This window comes from Agrilus planipennis, unplaced genomic scaffold, assembly GCF_000699045.2.
Source record: "Agrilus planipennis isolate EAB-ADULT unplaced genomic scaffold, Apla_2.0 scaffold164, whole genome shotgun sequence".
In the NCBI taxonomy this organism is placed as follows: domain Eukaryota; kingdom Metazoa; phylum Arthropoda; class Insecta; order Coleoptera; family Buprestidae; genus Agrilus; species Agrilus planipennis.
The window spans coordinates 284944-303603 of record NW_020438992.1 but is presented as its reverse complement, the minus strand read 5'-3'; the positions used below and the strand labels follow the sequence as shown (position 1 = coordinate 303603).

Sequence of the window (18660 nt, the reverse complement as noted above, 5' to 3'; positions counted from 1 at the left end):
GCAACTCCATTCAAACTCTCCTTGGTAACCCTAAGGATAAAATTCCATTCTTAGAAAAGTCGGGGATATATGAAATTAGTTGTAATGACTGTAGTAAAAAATATATTGGACAAACTAGACGTTCAATCAAAACCAGATTTAAAGAACATCTAGCTCATGCTAGGTTTGGTAGAGAAGAAAAATCTAGTGTTGCCCAACATATTCTTACTGATGGACATAATATTAATATTAATAACCTTAAGTTAGTTAAAGAAGTTAGGAATAATCGTTTACTAAACAGTTTTGAAAGTTTATACATTTATAAAAATAAACAAATTGTTCTTAACAATGACAACGGTCCTATCCCTGGATCTCCGCTATTTAGTTTAGTTTAATTACGTTTATGATGATGATGTTAAGGTCCATTGAACATCTACCTTGTTGGCTTCGGGTCATGTTCACTGAACCTTAACAACTATCAGTATAAATTAGGATTAGTTCTCATTTAGGTTTAGTTTACTTCAGTCCCTGAAGAAGGTAACTTTGTTACCGAAAAGTGCTTCGGACAACTACAGTGTCGTGTTTTGGCGTTGGGGTTTTGAGCTATTCTGTTTGTTCTACAACAACCGCCAAAGTTTTTCCAATCTTCATATTTCAAGTAGTTTAACTCATAAATCCACCGGAAGTAATATTTTTTCATCTATACTTGCGTATTTGGTCTTGGTTTTACATATTCGTTCTTGGTCTTGTTTGTTTGGTACTGGTTTTAGTCTTGGTCTTGCTTGTATAAAGACAATGTTCGTCTTGGTCTTAATCTTGCATTTTCGCAAGACCCAAATCAAGACTGTAAGACCAAAAACAATTTTGCTCATTACTAACACTCACACCTGACTGTTTTCGTTGCTGAAAAGGAAAAAACTCGATTGGATTGTTTTACGGTTTCGTAGGTTAAAAGGGAAAACTAAAACTATTCGACTGGTAAAGAGTAATCAAGTCAAAATGTAAATTCGGTTGTTCTGTACAAATCAAATGAAAATAGAATATGCAAATTCGGCCGGAAAAATCAGCTTTTAGATATATGTTTACTGCAGAAACAAAGTACCTATAACAGATAGTATTGCTCTTAAGTGAAGTGAGGTTCGAGTCTAAAATTTGAAAATAGGATCCCTTAAAAGAATGTCTCAAAAATTTTTATATAAAATATGAGAACTGACAGGAATACCGTAACAACCCCCAAGCTGGCGTAATGTTGAGTTTATTGGCCTCTTTACTCATAATCATAAATGATATCAAGACTTGAATATTTGCTTGAAGTAGGTATTGAAAAAAGGGTCCTGATAATTTTTTTAGTATTGTCCCACCACAAATAACGTCAAATTAATTTTTTCTTTTTTCACATCGTTCATTATCCTATCACGATCTAATATTCTTTAAAATTTCCATCAGTCGGCTCAATCCACCTCCTTCCATGTTCTCCATGTTCACTAACTAAAAGTATTCTACTTTCCTCACATACTTCAGATATTCTACCTCCCTCTCACACACCCTGCACCGTTTGTCTCTTCTTTCTTTCAAAATTTACATTACCCACACTCATTTTCTGTCCTAAATTTTGTCAATGCTTATTTTCTTCCCTCCATTTAAATACCTTGGCACACAGTATTATCACCTTCCCTCGCCTGCCCCTGATTAATTTTTCATTTCATTTCATTTCAATTTCAGTTTGTCCCTTGACAGTCTTATCGTATGCCATTTTTAAATCCACAAACATTAAATACACTGTTTTTTGCATCCCAACTGCCTCTGTACCACATCTTTTGTCATATAATCGTGTCCTCTTTCCTTTTTTGAAATTGGATTGCGTTTCATTTAGTACCTTGGTTTTAAAATCTACTACTCTATCCTATTTCTTATCATTTCCGTGTATAATTTAAAGCCCGTATCCATAATTACAATATCCCTGTAATTTTTTATATTCTCCTTTGTTCCTTTCTCAAATACTAATGCTATTCACACTTCCATGCCTGAGATAAGCATTTCACTTCTTTCCCATAAGCTCTCCATAATATCGTTTCTCCAATACTACATCTATTACATATCTTCGAGCCCCCGGAATGCCATTTAGTGCTAACGCTTTTTTTTATAGCGTCCCCATCCCTTTTATCACCTCCTCTCTTGTCAGTTTTCCAACTCTTCTTTTTTCCTTTCTATTAGTATTCTATACCCTCCTACGGCCCTCTCTCCACTCTCTTTAGTTTTATTACTTTTCTTATATCTATATATTATTCTCCAGTACTTCTCCGTTCTCCTCGCCGCGCCTTTCATTTATTAATTTATTACTGTATTCCTCTTTGCTTCTCTTAATATGTTCACTTGATTCTCTAGAGTTGAGCCTATATTTCTTTAACTTCAATTCAATTCAATTCAATTTCAATATTTCTTCCCAACTCCTTTCGTATACCATCGCACAATTTATTACTTACCTCTCCCTATAAACGTGTACCTGCATCCCGTGGACACGCCCCGTTAAATATACATATCCCATTTTTTACACCAGTGATTACTCATGTGTACATCCCTTGATTGCCTTTCACGTCTTTCAACAATACCTATCTTGCCCACACTCATATTACTATCATTACATTACTATTTTATTTATTTACTGTCCTTTCCTCATTGTTTTTTTAGCTTTCTTCTTATTCTTCATTAATACTTATGTATATACGAGCACTGTCACCCATGCTTCTCGTCATTAACACCTCTATAATCACCAGTCCACTATTCAATTCTTTAACATTTACCTTCAAAGCATTTTCCAAACCTACAAATATCCCTGCCCCATGGATGTACCTAGCTTTTGACTCAAGGGGGGGGGGGGCAATTGAGATATTTTCTATACAATAATTAATTTAGTCTTGTTCCTTTAATATACCTAATAATAATATATAGCCAGTTTCACTTATCTTTGTTAGTTTTCAGTTCATAACCACGATTCTTTTTTTAATTTCACACAACCAATCACGCGGAATCCAGTTCCGGCATCGGTTTTCTAGTTTTTCATCGGGAAGAATGTTTTTGTTGTTCCTACTACATCCTACTTCAATTCTACCTTTTTCCAACTCTTCCGAAGTACGGTGGTCTGTATAAAAATGCAAACCCCGAAGTAAAAATCGCCTCTAAGCCCCATGTGTAAGGACATAGTATCCGGCACTCCTTCCGCTCCTTCTCAGGTTCATTCCGAACCAGGGCCACCATCTGTTAGCGCTAACGGCTTCACTAAAGCCGGGAAGCGTCGCAACAAACGCCGGAGAACACCCTTCCTATCATCGTCTTCGTTAACGTCCACTGACACTGAGGCGGAAACGGAGCAGCCGAGCCAATGCTCTAAACATCCCCCATTCATTGTTATCAACCAAAAGTCCTTTTGGCCGAAAATTTGTATTACCACTTGTCGGGCCTTTAACACCCAAAACTCGATCAGAGACTACCCTAACTCCGTGAACGATTTTCGTCGTCTATCGTCGTACCTCGACGAATCCAAGGTTGAGTTCTCAACCAACCAACTTCAACAAGACAGAGTCTTCCCCTAGGTCCAAGTCAATCTTCGAACTTTGCAAGCTCTGCGGTTTCAACGTCAAAGTTGAACAGAAAACAGCCAACAAAGGAGTGTTCCAATGTCGCCGTTGTATGAAATTCATTCATACGACCAATTACTGCCACGCTGCTTGGGTCTGCTCTTTGTGCGGCCGCAACCATGTCCCCGCCGAATGCGAGACAAAAGAAAGGAAAAACGCAATTCCCTCCTGTGCTAACTGCAAAGGGAATCACCGTGCCACCTATCGTAGTTGTCGCAAGGTATCTAAGTAAACTATACCACTCAAAAAACCCTCCCATCCTCCGGCCGCTTCAAAAAGTGTCAAGGCAATCACCCGTCCTTTAGCTACCTCCGTAGAGACTCTCCCCCAAATGTCTTACGCCAGGGTAGTGAGGGCAGCCCCCACTTCCATCCAGAAGTTCAACGCAACACCAAGCATCTCTTCAGCGCCAGTTGCTTCTCCAACTCTGGAAGAGAAACTTCAGGTCATCGTGCAAATGATGGTAGCCAGCATAACTGCCGCCCTCCAAACACCCATCCATGGATAAAAATGCCCACCCAAATAATCTTTAAGTAGTTACCTGGAATGCTCAAAGCATTAGAGGTAAATTGACTGAACTCGAACACTTCCTCGAGGAACAGTCAAACCCAACCCTCACATCCTATAGTAGGGACTGTAAGTTTTCCGAGGAGATGGTGTGGCCATTCTCGTTAGGAACTCTTTAAAATACAGGCCCATTTCTTTGGCCACTTATTCCTTAGAGGTAGTTGACATTGAAGTCTCGCTAACTTCCGGTTCCCTTAGTATCATTTCCCTTTACCCCCCCCCCTCCCAGCTGAACTAAATCTTTCCTCCTCTCGAACATCGCAACGATCGTCGCAGGCGACCTCAATGCCAAACACGCCTCCTGGGGCTGCCGACACACTAACAAAAAAGACATTTCCCTTCTTGCCAAAGTCTCAGACCTCAATCTCGCCGTTGAAGCGCCCCCACAATTAACTTCCTGACATTCTTGACATCTTCGTCTTAAAGAATGTCACTCTTTCTGCCGATCCCACCGTTCTCGACGCTCTATGCTCCGACCACCTTCCAGCCCTAATAGAAGTCGGCCACCCAACCCTCAACCCCCCAAACTTTACAACTTCGCTAGGCTGGCTACGTCTCCACTACACTCTCAAAACATCCTCCTTCAAGTGCACTTTAATTCGCACAATAGCGAAACTCGACAAAGCTGTTAATCTCCTTTCAAACGAGATCACCAGCGCAATCGAGCTCTCCATGACCTCCCGCCCCTCGTCCTTGCTAGAAAAACACCTTCCCACAGAGATTCTTGCCATCGTCAAGAAGAAAAACAAAAACACCGTGATTCCGCATACCGCACCGAGAGAAATGCACTCCAGCGCGAACTGAATACTCGCTTAACCGAATTTCGTAGCGCCACCTTCGACGGTTATATCGCTCAGGTCGAAACACATCCCAAAAGCACTTGGAGAGCGATCCGCTCTATGCGAAACAGAACCCATCACCTCCCGCCGCTAAAAGAAAACGGCTTCGTATTTATTTCAGATGAGGAAAAAGATGCGATCTTCGCTGACTCTCTGTCTCCAGTGTTCCCCACATCCCAGCCCTGTTGACCTTGCCGACTTTCACGAGCGCACCAACGTCGCTTCCCAAAACTTCATCCCAACTGTTTCCGACTTTAAACGCAACGCACATCCCTCGTGAAATCTTCCTCACCGAAAATCTCCTGGCGCGGACGGAATTCTTAACGGTGTCCTAAAAGTTCTGCCATCAAAACCCATAACCACACTCTGCAACATCACAAACGGCTTCAGGATTTCCCTCCGGTCTGGAAAGAAGCCACCGTCATCTGTCTCCCCAAAAAAAGGGAGGTCTCCCTCAAGCTACATGCCCATTAGCCTGCTCAGTTTGCTGAGCAAAGTTTCCTTCTAATATTATTTGTCAATAAAATTATTTATTAATAAGTTAAGATCNTTTTTAAATCCAACAAGACGTAATAATTTTCTGTTGGCATTGTTTACCATGTTTACAACTTGCTAATACTTTTTTGTAAATGCTATCTAAGACGACTCAACGTGGAGGCTCCTAAATCATTATTCGTAAAGGCCCCTCCTTTTTAATTTTTTAATATGCAATCCCCAATCAGCGGACGAAAAATTGGTAAATTGTCAATAAAATTATTTATTAATAAGTTAAGATCCATTTTTTCAATATCTACTAACGGTTATCCGTTGTGGTTTCGCCCTCAGTATGTTATGTTGTTTCTTAATAATCAAGAGCTATGATGATTCTGAAGAAAAATCGAAGGAATATATACCATTCTTAATATCTCGATATCTCCGAAATTTTAAAGATGTCTATTAATTTTATGATACTTCATTTAATACCGCATATAACTGATGAACTACGATATAATGAAAAATCGATGAATATATGTCATTCTTACAATTTCGTTATCTTTCTATTCAACTTTATTTGAAATTTTTCGTTTTTTTCGTCAGCCCTTTCAGCAAATTCGTTCTTATTGCGCTTCTATGTATAAAAGTCAGAATATGCTATCACAGCTTTATTCAAATCGATCCAACAGTTTTCGGCCGTGCGTTGATTATCAGTTAAACAGTCAGTTAGACGGTCAATCATTCAAGACAAGCAGCTTTGTATATATAGAGATGCTTTCGCCTGTTTATTATTTTCCAAAATAAATTCTACACTATAAGGTGATTGAGAGCTTCAGTTTGTTTATCAGATGAAAATTAATGGTAAAGTTAAGGGTTGTCGAATGATTGAAAGCTTTGACTTACGAGATTGTTTTTTCTTGTTTCTATCAAGATGTGTTTCTACTCATGAAAAAAATAGTTATGATTTTGCGAGGTATGGAAGTCCATAGCTAGGTCATAGTAATTTTTGGATTCCATCATGGCAACTATGATGCCCCTGTCCCCGGAACCTTCTATTACTGAAAGTTATAACAGACCACTATGATCAATGTTTAATTTTAATGCTTTGAACATTCATATTACATTCTCGCTTTTGTTAGATTTACGTTACCACAGGTACATATAAAAAAATGCTACTTAACAAATGTACATGCAAATATATATTTTTATATTGGTAGTGCCAGGATTGGTCAATTATTTAATGGGTGGGTAAAGAGTCGATTAAAAAAATCACATTGGCGCGTATTTTAAATACAAAACCATTACTTACAATGTTTCTGTTTATACGTAATACATTGTAGATGCGGTATGCTTAAAGGTGTAGCAGTGTCACAATTTAAACGTATGAAAGAACGTATGAACGGGAAATAGCTAATGCAGTTTGGAATATGTGGGAGTCTCCTGTAAAAATGTTTTATTAAAACCATTATGGAAAAAGGCAAAAACAAAATTATTGGCTGGGTTCCCAAAGTAGTCAACCGTTCTGTACTTCTAGAGACTTATTAGTTACAGTTGTCTACGCATGTATTTATTTTCATTATTTCTCCGTACACCAGCAGATAATGCTTTGCCCGCTATTAAGCTGTAAATGCGTACGGTGAATCCTAACAACCGTGTGTCTAAAAATACAACCAGAAGTCCTGAAATCTAAACGTGGCTAACATATATTTTTGAAGTTATGTAAGAGAAAGTGTGCAGCGTCCTAAAGTTCTTTAAGTGTTCTTATTTAGGATGACAAGAAAAACCGTAAGACGAAAATGACTTTTTGTTTTTATTACGTCTGCTTATTAACAAAAAACGCCACTACGTACGATGTTATTTCGACTTAACTATCGCATGAAAACTTTTCAAGAGTGTGCGTTTGGTATAACAAAGGAAGTTTCATTGTGACAACTGCTTTAAAACTATTAGATGAAGTAGTTGCTAACATGCTCCTTTACATTTTTTTTATCCAATTTAAGAAAAAATGTTTAAAATTAATGCTTCTATCGGTTTAAATATAAAGAAAATAGAAACGTTGTCTTTTATGATACTTATAGAGATATTAAAATTAACCAAGCTAACAGCTGAGCAAATATTTTGCTATATACATACCTACCAAGACTTAACTAAATTGTAGATACCTACTAAAATTTAATGATAATAAGAAAAGTAAAGTGCATAGATTTGTGTAGTTTCAGATATCAGGAAAAATGTTTTTCCAATTTACTAACGGACTGTTAGCTACGCATTATGTTTGCAATTTTTATTATACTGGAATTGTATTTTAATTTTATACTTCTTATGAAATCGCCGACGGAATTGTGTCTGGTCAGTCTGTCGGCATGTGCGTCATAAAAATGTGCTTTTGATTTATATGCCCAACAAACCTTGCGTTTTTCATAGTTTGGAAACTCATATGTCTACATCACATTAAGCTGTAGGCAGACAAATTAATTTCCCACTCTTAGGTAATTCTTTTGAAAGTATCTTAGCATTTTAAATTCTTTTGATAACAATTTAAGTAGGTTTTTATCGTATTTTATTAATGACAATAATAACAAAAATGAAATATATATCTAAGGTAACATTAACTTTAACAATCCAAATGATGCTTAATACTTTTAAATTATTAATTTTAACCTCTACATTACCAACTTTGACTGTTTGCTAGTTGGAATGATTGGTTTTAACATATTAGGTTATGGTTTGAATTGGTTTCTCTGATTGTTATACCATATCTTATCGTAATTTAAAAGGAAAATTGGGCATACCTAGGTTTCAAAGTACTATTCATTAGATATTTTTTCCTCCAAATTTTAAATTATATTTGTGGACATTGTTTTTTTTGGTCGATAACTATTAGGTACTATAAATCTACTACTACATATACCGTTAATGTTATTTTTTGAAAGAGTATTTACCTATCAAAAGTGACGTACTTATTATTTGTTGTGTGAAATGGTTTTTTAGTTTTGGTAGTGTCTATTAATTTCTTTCTACACCTAAAATTATCTTGGTTAATTTTAGAGTGTATTTAATTCTTGCCGATAAAAAAATACACAAACAAATAATAAATAATATTGAACAAATAAATTCGAAGCGGTCAGTATTCTGTCGATTTAATAAATAACGTTTTCCAAAATTAGAAGAATTTCTTAACGTCTCTGCATTAAATAAGGGTAAACCTGCATACATGCACTCCATTAACCACTGAAAAGAATAGAATCAATTGCCTAAAAGTATACTGTACGTCACTGTATACTATTACGTTATACAATTTGTGAATTAAGTACTTAGTTCGCAAATATAAAAACATTTCATACTGTTAGAAGAAGCTAGAGGAATGTTTTGTTGGGAAATATACCTATAGGAAACATTTGCCTATTAAAAAATTACGATACTAGATATGAAGAATTATGTCAAAGGTTGCAATCAGAATGAATAAGCTTTTGAAATATTTGGGACTGTTTTGAGTAATAAAATCCGCAATTGTTAAATTAAAGGTTTTGTACCCTACTGACATTCATATCTATCAAAATGCCAAAATTCAAATTAATATAAAAGGTTGCAAAGCGTTGGAAAGTTAACCGACCGGCATGGTCTAGACGTTTAGTTTAGTAGTTTACCATTCGGGAGGACGCCGGTTCGATTCCGGGTCCGTCTGCCTTGGTCCAAGTTTTTCTGTGGTTTCCTTGGATCACATAGACAAATGCTGGGGAAGTAATATTCCACAAATAATCTTTCATTCTCTTCTGTCTTCATTTCGTCCGTCTCAACTTTCTCACCCGAATCACCACCTACCTGTTTCCACGATTCCTGAAAGCAGGCTAAAGAGGGCCTTCGGCCCTACCTTCCGGCGTAGTCTGGAGGGACTGCCCGCCCATCAGCATTACTGGCTAGTGGGAATGAAACACCCAAAAGTTTTTAGTTTTAGTTTTGGAAAGTTAAGAATAGTAGGCGAGACCGTGACAAAACAAGGTTCCGGGCAAGCCGCGACGAGAGCTAATGTATGTAACTAGTATGTGCATATGTGGTCCCGATAGGGCTATTCGGACGAACTTAAGTCGCTCTACACGAGTCAGCTGGAAGGGAACGTGTGGTTATTTTTTTTTTGCTGCACTGTGAGAAAAGATTGAATTTGTTCTTATTATGCGAAGTTTTGTGACAAATATTGACGTGTTATCAGGCGAGTAACTAAATATTTTTGCAGTATTTTCAGCCCTAAATCGTAACAGTGGTGTCGGAGTTTGATATAAGGTACTTTTCATAGCCGTCACTGTTTTAGGTTAGAAGTACTTAGTTTAAGTACAAAATATGTTTGTTGGGGCAAAATGGTGGGGCCTAACGGGATACTCAATCCGGATAGAAAAATATTAACAAACCCAAGAAATAAAGTGCTCTTGAAAAACATTTGAATGAGTCAATCCTACTAGTTTCTAATTCTATTGGACAAGCAGTCCCTCCGGACTACTCCGGAGAGCAGAGCGGAAGGTTATCTTCACCTTCTTTTAGGAATCATGAAAATGGGTGGGTGTCGGTTGGGGTGAGAAAGATGAGACGGACGAAATAAAGAGAAGTAAAGGATCATCTGTGAAATAAAGTTATCATTAATACTTCCTCATCATTTGCCAAAGTGATCCAAGGAAATTCGGAATCGAACCAGTGTCCTCTGTTTAGTAATGACCTTAACCTTTAAGCAGTGCTGCTGGATATTGCGCTTGTATGTACTTGCAAAGGATGGGTATTTTGATATGTTGTAGTGTGTGCCATGATTGAGACCATAATATAATTCCTGTGTTGGAATTGATAACCACGACAATTTTGCGCATACTTGTAAACACTGACAGTCTGATTAAAATATATGCTCTTTTTACCCCCGTCCTATTCCAATTTCTTATTGTAAAAGTTATTTTATTAAACAATTTCATTTTCTTTATATGATCACTTCTTCTTTTAAGTATCCCATTTTGCCCCGGTCTCTCCTATTTTAAGGGTCAATTCATTGAGGCTACTATACAATATTTTCTACGAAGCATATTTAATGTTAATTTTTTAGGTAACTACTTCAATAATATGAATAGTTAATCCTGAGGCTTGAGAATTTCTCGCCTATAATTTCAAGATGGAAGTCACCTTCTAAGTAGTGTTGGACTCTGTTATTTGTACAACTTTTGCAATATTCTAGTAGAAGATCTGTAACCATCCGGAAACTACTCAATCTGACTGTAAACTCAGTTATCTGTAAATAATGCTAATATTGAAGTTTTAAAACCAGTCAACTAGAATAATTTGCCTCTCAACCAACAGCCCTTACATTTAGTAATTTTTCTTCATAAAAATTATAAACGTTATTCTATATTATCTACCAGGACCCGTTTTAAAAAATGGATATGTGAATAAGGATTCGTTAAAAAGATTAAAATGGAATGTAATTATATTACTTATTAAAAATATTTGTCAAATGAAACTACCTGTTTTATGATGTGTGCTCAATTATTATGACTGGTAGCCATGACAGCGATATTGAAAATTGCCGGAAATCATGCGGAAATCAGGACGTTGATTACTGTCGCGCACAGGCTTAGTCGCACCTCTCTCTGTATCTATAACTACTTTTGTGCAATCTGTGCCGTGCGCTTCATCAGCGTTGGTCATCAAAATCTCTAAAAGTTGCTTGAACATTTCCGTAAATGTTTATTAGTAAAGCATTATTAATGTTAGTGTAAATAAACGCTAATTAGCTACTAGTAAGGAGAAGCTATTATACATACGTATGTAAGTAATAATAACTTAGTAGCATACATTTCTAGGATTGTTTAATGCAGTTATATAGGAAGTAAATGGGGCCAAAAGCACTGGTTTAGAAAAAATACGTTTGATTAATGTTTTAGTTTTTCCTTCAAATTGAAGCAAAATTATTTTAGAAAAATGAACTACCGAAACTATGTGTTATGTGTCAGACACGACGCTGAAGCTTTCATAAATCTAATTTACTCCTACCTGGCTGACGACACAACGTTTTTATTTTCACGAAGAATATCTGTGCATTATGTTTATGTTTTATTCATTTGTTGTTTTGTAGCTGCCTTATAAATTGTATAAGTCCAAGTTTGTGTAAGTTGGAGGTTTGAGTAGTGTCATAAGTCGGTGTACTGTTAGATTTGTTAATTTTTTTGATTTTACGGTATCTTAATTCAGTTAGAAGTGCAGTTCCGACATTTTTAAGAACTTTGATTCTGCTGACTGAACTGTGGAATCGTAGAAACGTCCAAATTTTGACGATGGCTACCGTTATCAATGGTGCTTAGAACTTTTTACTATTGGCGATATTTTCAATAATTTTAAAGTATAATCATTATAATCGTCAAGTATTAAAAATTGAATAATCATAACATGTCATTGGAATGTATGCATATGCAATCAACCGTGCAGTCGAATATAAACATTTAAACCCACTCTTTGTCCAATTGTATTGTACTATCTGGAATACGTCAAAATTAAAGATTTTTAATTAAAAATTACAATGAAACGATACAATCGTGGACATCGAAAGTGTAGTTCTGAGAATCCTTTCCATCTTTTAATTAAACATTTTAATCATCTAGAACGTTTTATTATCAGCTATCCTCGTTGAAACGATTTTATTTAGAAGACGAAAACTCTTCTATTCTATTTTGATCCGCTCATATTATTTAAAACGCTTTCTTACTGTTGTTTTGAACTAGTACACTGAACTGGTTTGATTAGGAAAAAAATTAAAAAAAAATTTTGGGTGTTTCATTCCTACCTGCCAGCAATGCTAGTGAGCGGGCCGGAAGGACGGAAGACACTCTTCTGCCTCCTTTCAGGAATCGTGGGAATGGGTGGATGGTGGTGCGGGTGAGGAAGATGAGACGTACGAAATGAAAACAGAATAGAACGAAAGATTATCTGAGGAATATTACTGCCCCAGCATTTGCCTAAGTTATCCAGATGGACCCGGAATCGAGGCGAAAGCTAAAAAATGGTCTAAACCTCTAGGTCATGATTGGGCAGACGATTCTGCTTACATACACGAGCCGAATATTCTAGAATCATGATCATGTAGAAAACAGCAAAATAATAGAATGATCTCGAAAGTTCGAGAGTAAATTAGCAAATCGTTAATACGAATAACTATAAATGGCGTAGTAAACGTTGTCTGTAGGTACAAATTTGTCACTAATGGTGAATTCATTACTGTTTGACGAGTTCCTTTTCGATTGAGAATATCCGACTTTTTAAGCTGAACCACAGCGTTAGTGATTTGTCGAAATCATGGTTCTCATCAGCACGCCGTAGACAGTTCCAACAGAACATCGAAGATACTCACTGCCTTGAAATAGAGTTCAACAAATAACTTTACTTACAGACGACTTCTTAAATTGAAACCAACACTCTTTTACGACAGTTAGAGGTGTGGTTTTGGGATCTATCAAATTCAAGGAGCGTAAAGTGTGCCTCTTGGCGCTGATAAAGGATTTTTTCTTGTAATTCCCAAAGTAAACCATGGACTTTTTAGAATAATATTAAATATTTAGTATTGGTGAAATAATTGATTAAGCCGAAGCAAATCCTCGAAAAAGAAATTTTGTTAAAGGTGATATATTATAAAATTTGGAAAAAGGCAAATCCGAAAGTGAGCCTACTGTTTGCAAACAACATATGTAAGAAGTAATTCACAAAAGGTTTTCATTGATATAACGCGTTTTATGATTATGATAAACAATTTAACGATCTTTGTGCACTTTACTCATAGCTTGAATTGGAGACATCCACTTGAGTGGCGAGACCACCGTTTATGTTTTCCGTAGATCTAATAAGGAATTTACTTTGTCCTTCATAACTCGAGTACCTACGCGCTTCGATTCCATAACTATAAGCACTGGATAAATGCAGTATTTTTCAAATTTGGATCCTTACTACCTTATTACACAACAGTTTTTTTTTAATATGTTTTGTCATCTTTGTGTGTGTTCGTATTTTTTGAGATTGTACATTTAAGTAAATTAATACTGTTTGTAAGTATTTGAGCTGGGCAACTTTCTTAATTTCAATTATATCAATTATGTTCACTGTTAAATTGCGTTATGAATAAATGTCGTAGTCATCGGCGTCCCTAATACATATTAGTTATAGGTTTCCCTTCCATAGTAATTCCGGATGTTCCCTCATCCAAAGTTGTTTAGCGTACGGCCTTTTTGTTTCATTTTCCACTTTGACAACAGCCTTTGATTGCAGCAAACCTTTTGAATAATTTGAACATCGTGTTCGTCGATGCATTTGAATGTTGGCATCTTTATTAAGCGTTGGTGTCAAACTTTGTCGAATGCTTTTTCACAGTCGACTAAACGTATTATTACTATTCGTGCTTAAGCTAGTATCTTCCGATTGTAATGCTCTTCTATGACCAAATGGTGCGTTGTTGATTTGACTCTCTAACTTTTGAAATATGCGCATATGTATTAAGGCGGAAACACATTATTACCCGATATGCACCGTGCACATTACCAACACGCGACCCCACGACATACTAGCAATTTCTGAATACAGTTAGCGAACAGCATTGGAAGTGTATGGTTATTTACTATGGATTTAATAAATAAATTTTGGGTACATATATGATACTTAAACGACTCAAGATTCTGGTCTATAGAAAACAATACATTTGATTCGACTCAACACGCATCGCGTTTCATCGGGTCGCGTTGCGTTTTACTAATGTGTTTCCGCCTTTAGTTCTTGTACATATTTTGTATGTGCTGTTTATGACATAATCTTATATTCAGTGCATTCTTTTGTGTTCATATTCATATTTGGTTATATAATTAAGGATAATTTTCTATTCCAAGAACAAAGCGGAACACTTCTTTATATTAGCTTTTAGCTTATAAAAAGTTAGCTGCCTTTCTATTAACAAAGACTGAGTTATCCAGCAACGAGTAGGTATCATGTACAAACGAGACTACTATTGGACACTAATACAGATACGATGCTATTCAATAAAAATGTTCTGTTTAGTACAAAGAGTAAATTCGAATATGCGTAAATCCATCCATCTATTTCATTACAGATTTGATAGGTACGTAACAGAACTACTGTATTACGTTTACACCAACAACGGTTCATGTCATATACAGAGGTTGATAGATAGAACAAATGAGTGAAGTCAAATAACGATAGTTTACTCTCGAATCAAATAACTCATTGGTTTCTAATCATGTTTCACATCAAGCGATACCGATACGAATATAAACTGTTTGAGTCCTATTTATTAATTCGTTTCACTCAAAATTCAGTTTCTTTTAATGTCAGCTTTTTTCAAATAATAGTTTCTTTCAGAATCAAAATCTTTTGTGCCTATTCGTAAAAATAGTATTAAGGATGGCACTGTAATAAATTACAAGATTGTATATGTTCACAAAAATTGGTTAAGGTTGACAGCAAGAAGGTTGTCATGAAGTCATGTATTGTGATGGGCAAGCCCATCGAGGACTTAAAGCGTTTAATTTTACTGCCCCGTATATGTTTAAACTTTCACTGGAAAACGGGTCAGATGGTGAAATCTTAGGCTATTGTGTCTACCAGAACCACCCCCGTTTGTACTGATCAATGAAGTTTGTCATCCCTAATATTTAGGAAGGGAATCTCCATCCATTCCATCCCCTTTATTTACATATTCAAGTTAATTTATGTTAAAGTTTTTCGTTTCTGGAACAGCTCACATAATTCAAAGAGAGTTGACAAGTGTTCAAAGATAGGTTAAGATAGTTTCAAACAAACGGGTTCGATGTACATAGTCCATATTGTACATTAAAGTGCACAGTAGATGTATGTGCAATACAAAATTCAAAAGTTAATTAAACGTCTATGCGTTCTTAATCTCAATAACAAATGGCACTGCTAATTATTTTTGGTGGTGCCGCTTTATTTTGCACTAGTTGCAATAGTTAGCAGCAGGATATTGCCTGATGCTAGCCCTTACAAGGCTAATCCCACCGAACATAAACAATGGAACGCCAAAGAACAAACCCCAAGATTGATGACCGGGCACTCGAATTGAGAACACAAGGATGGTCACAATCAATAACAATTACAGATTTTGAGAACGGAAATATTAAGCTAAATATGAGCTAAATTGATAACTTCAGGAAAAGGAACAGAAATTTATTAGGAATATCGGAAATAAACCGTCGAATTTACTTGTGAAATTTGTACAATTGGGTTGAAACTTACCGAACTGCACACCTTGGAGGTTCAGACCATTGCTTAGCTTTCTGGAGGGCACCGGTTCCACTCCGGCTCCAAGTTTTCGGTGGTTGCCTTAGATCTCATTGAAAACTGCTTGGGCAATAAAATTTGTTCCACAGATAATCTTTCACTTCTTTTCTGTCTTCATTTCATCCGCTTCATCTTTCTCAATTCCACTTACCCAGTTCCACGATTCCTAAAAAGGAGAAAAGGAGGCTAAAAGGACTGCCCACCCACTGGGAGTAGCCGCTGGTGGGAATGAAACACCCAAAACGCATTTAAGTTGAATCTTCTATCGAAAATGAGAGTGAAATTAGGTTTATTGTAAAGATTAGCAATTAAAAACAATCATACCGCTAAAAAAAGTATTTTTTCTATCAACTTTTTGTTAAAAATGACTTGGGAAAGGTTTTGAATCATTCCATTCAGATGATCAGTAATAAATAGGGTTAGTTAGTTACCACAAACAATAAATTTTCACAGAAATCCCATGGGTCGACTTTATCAAATGTTGGACGGTACATTTAAATAATATTTTTAGAATTAATCGTAAGTGGGTGTTTGTAATAAAAGCTAATTATTTGATTTCTTTAAAAAGGACGTGAATTTATTCAGGCTAATTTTGATTATAAATAATTACGCAAACAGTAAATACTTTCCATTAACTGCAGTGGTTTTAGTTTACTACAGAATAGTGATACCATGAGCTCTACAGGTTGTACAATTGTTTTCGATTTGGGCGCTTTTCAAAATTTTGCGACGGTCTTAAAAATGATTTAAAATTTATTAACAAAGTTGAATGGATTTCAAACACGCAATAGAAAAAAAATCATGTCCCAACCCAATTAGAGTATGTTAAAGCGATTATACCAACATTCGAATGTTAGCGTCTCATTATCTATATTCAATTAATTATCAATTGTACATCAAAGGGAGCATTGCTTTGACCCATTTGGTACCATTTGGTGAGTGATTATGATATATTGCGTTATTTTACTATGAAATAGTTCATTTATACTATCTGGTCATCTTGTATTGCCTCATTATCAAAATAAACCAGGTACCATTGGAATTTCGACGCCTAATTCTCTTTGGGGGGAGGAGGGGAGAGATATTTAACCATGCTGACAATAGCCTACATACATATAGTTGAAGACAATGTCATTCTTTATGTAATAAACAATTATTACAATGGAATTAAAACATATGCTATATTCTTATGTATATCTGCAAGCCAACAAATATAATTTTAGTACAGACATTATACATATGTATCTATATACATCATAATCAACTATTTTTATTGAAAATTGACTGTAATATTATAATTGAGAATGTATTCTACTTATATTGCTACCAGGCTAATTCTTTTTGTTGGGCGTTCTGGGCAAATGCAGTGGGTCCCGCGATCGACAGTGTCCTCTGGTTCTTGCCAATAATTACAAAACAAAATCAAAACACACAATTCTAAATGTAGAAAGTGCATTGAGAATCTCACTGCAGAATGATGCTTCTCCAAATTGAGAAGAATAGAATATGAATTAAGTACACTGCTTCAAGAAAGATTGGCCAGTTTGTCGCTAATGTCCATAGAATATGATGTGCTCAAAAACAGATCAATTAATTGACGATCTTACTTTTCTGAAAACTAGAAGGGTACGTTTTCAATAAATACAGAATTTTAAGTACTAAACTGTGAATGTTAAAACAGTTACCGTTCCAAATCATATGGGGTGTCCATAAAATTCATCACTCAGAATTTCACCGTTTTGGACCCCTCCCTACCTTTTTTTTTCACATTATGTCACACTTTCAGCGACCCTCCTGACATTTATGATGTTCATTCCCCCTATAAACGGTTTTTTGTGATTAAAAATAGCAATAAAAATGACTTTGTATGATAATAAAAAATTTAAGAATTTCCAAAACATTAAAATAAAATTGATGAACTGCGAATGTCGGATTTTCTTAGATTCTTCTTAATTCTATGTCATATCTAATCACGCTAAGTTTTACGCCTCTATTCTCTTTACTTCTGAACTATTTTATTAACGACCCATATCACAATTATTTATTAATTTATTGTGATTGTAAAGAAATAAAAATAATTGTTGAATAAATTTATAATTTAGCTTATCTACAATTTTTAGCTCTTTTAGCAATATAACCCTTTGTCAAAGCCATAAAAGCCATATACCCGGCCAATGGCCGGCTTTACTTCAGTCTTTTACTTTTTTTTATATTTTTTATCCAAATAGTAAAATACAGCCGAATGAAAAAATAATAATTTCGAAAACTGTGTAAATTGTCACAAGATACAATGCGAAGTTGATTATTTTTGTTAGCTGTTCAAGTGTAAATGAGTGCGCTGTCTATAGTGCCAGTTTAATGAAATCGGCCTAAATACCTCGCTTCAAGGGTCTGGTGCGAATTGCCAACAGAAAATTGAAAAAAGCCAAATTTTTTAAACTTTAACCTACGCCAATCGGTTTTTAATCGTTTATGAGTTTTTGTATTAATATAAACGATATGTTTGTGAATAATTTTTTGTTAAATTGATTCACATCAGAAATGGAATAGGATTTGGATGAGGTGCAGGGGGTGCCTAAAATTATTTATTTGAATATAGGTTTAAGAAAACCATACAATTAGCGATGAGCAAATAGTTGCCGCTAACTTAAATAACTGGTTATTTTGATTCAAATAATTTTAATAACTGAGTAGCCTTTTAAGCTAATTCATAATTTGAGTGATCTGCTATCCTAATACAACAACATAACCGAACCGTTCCGGAAGTAATATACATTTGAGAATATCTATTTTAAAAAAATTAATTCAAAATTAATTGAATTTATTCATTCTTCTCTGTTCACATA

General features: G+C 35.5%; 1 protein-coding gene and 1 long non-coding RNA gene across 5 annotated transcripts in view; one reads left to right on the top strand and one right to left on the bottom strand.

Annotated features, from left to right (window-relative positions):
* Positions 1-700: 700 nt before the first annotated feature.
* LOC108739787 lies at positions 701-6895 on the bottom strand. The gene is made up of 3 exons (XR_001938232.1): positions 6804-6895; positions 6398-6552; positions 701-882 (listed from the first exon to the last, which is right to left on the bottom strand). It is a non-coding gene; the product is annotated as an uncharacterized LOC108739787 (long non-coding RNA).
* Positions 6896-7061: 166 nt separating this feature from the next.
* The window catches only part of LOC108739782 (myosin heavy chain, cardiac muscle isoform), a 39538-nt gene continuing 27939 nt past the window's right edge, over positions 7062-18660 (top strand). For all 4 annotated transcript variants that reach the window (XM_025975715.1, XM_025975717.1, XM_025975716.1 and 1 more), the window contains exon 1: positions 7062-7279. The gene's annotated coding sequence lies outside the window, so the exon portion shown is untranslated. The remainder of the gene's footprint in view (positions 7280-18660) is intronic.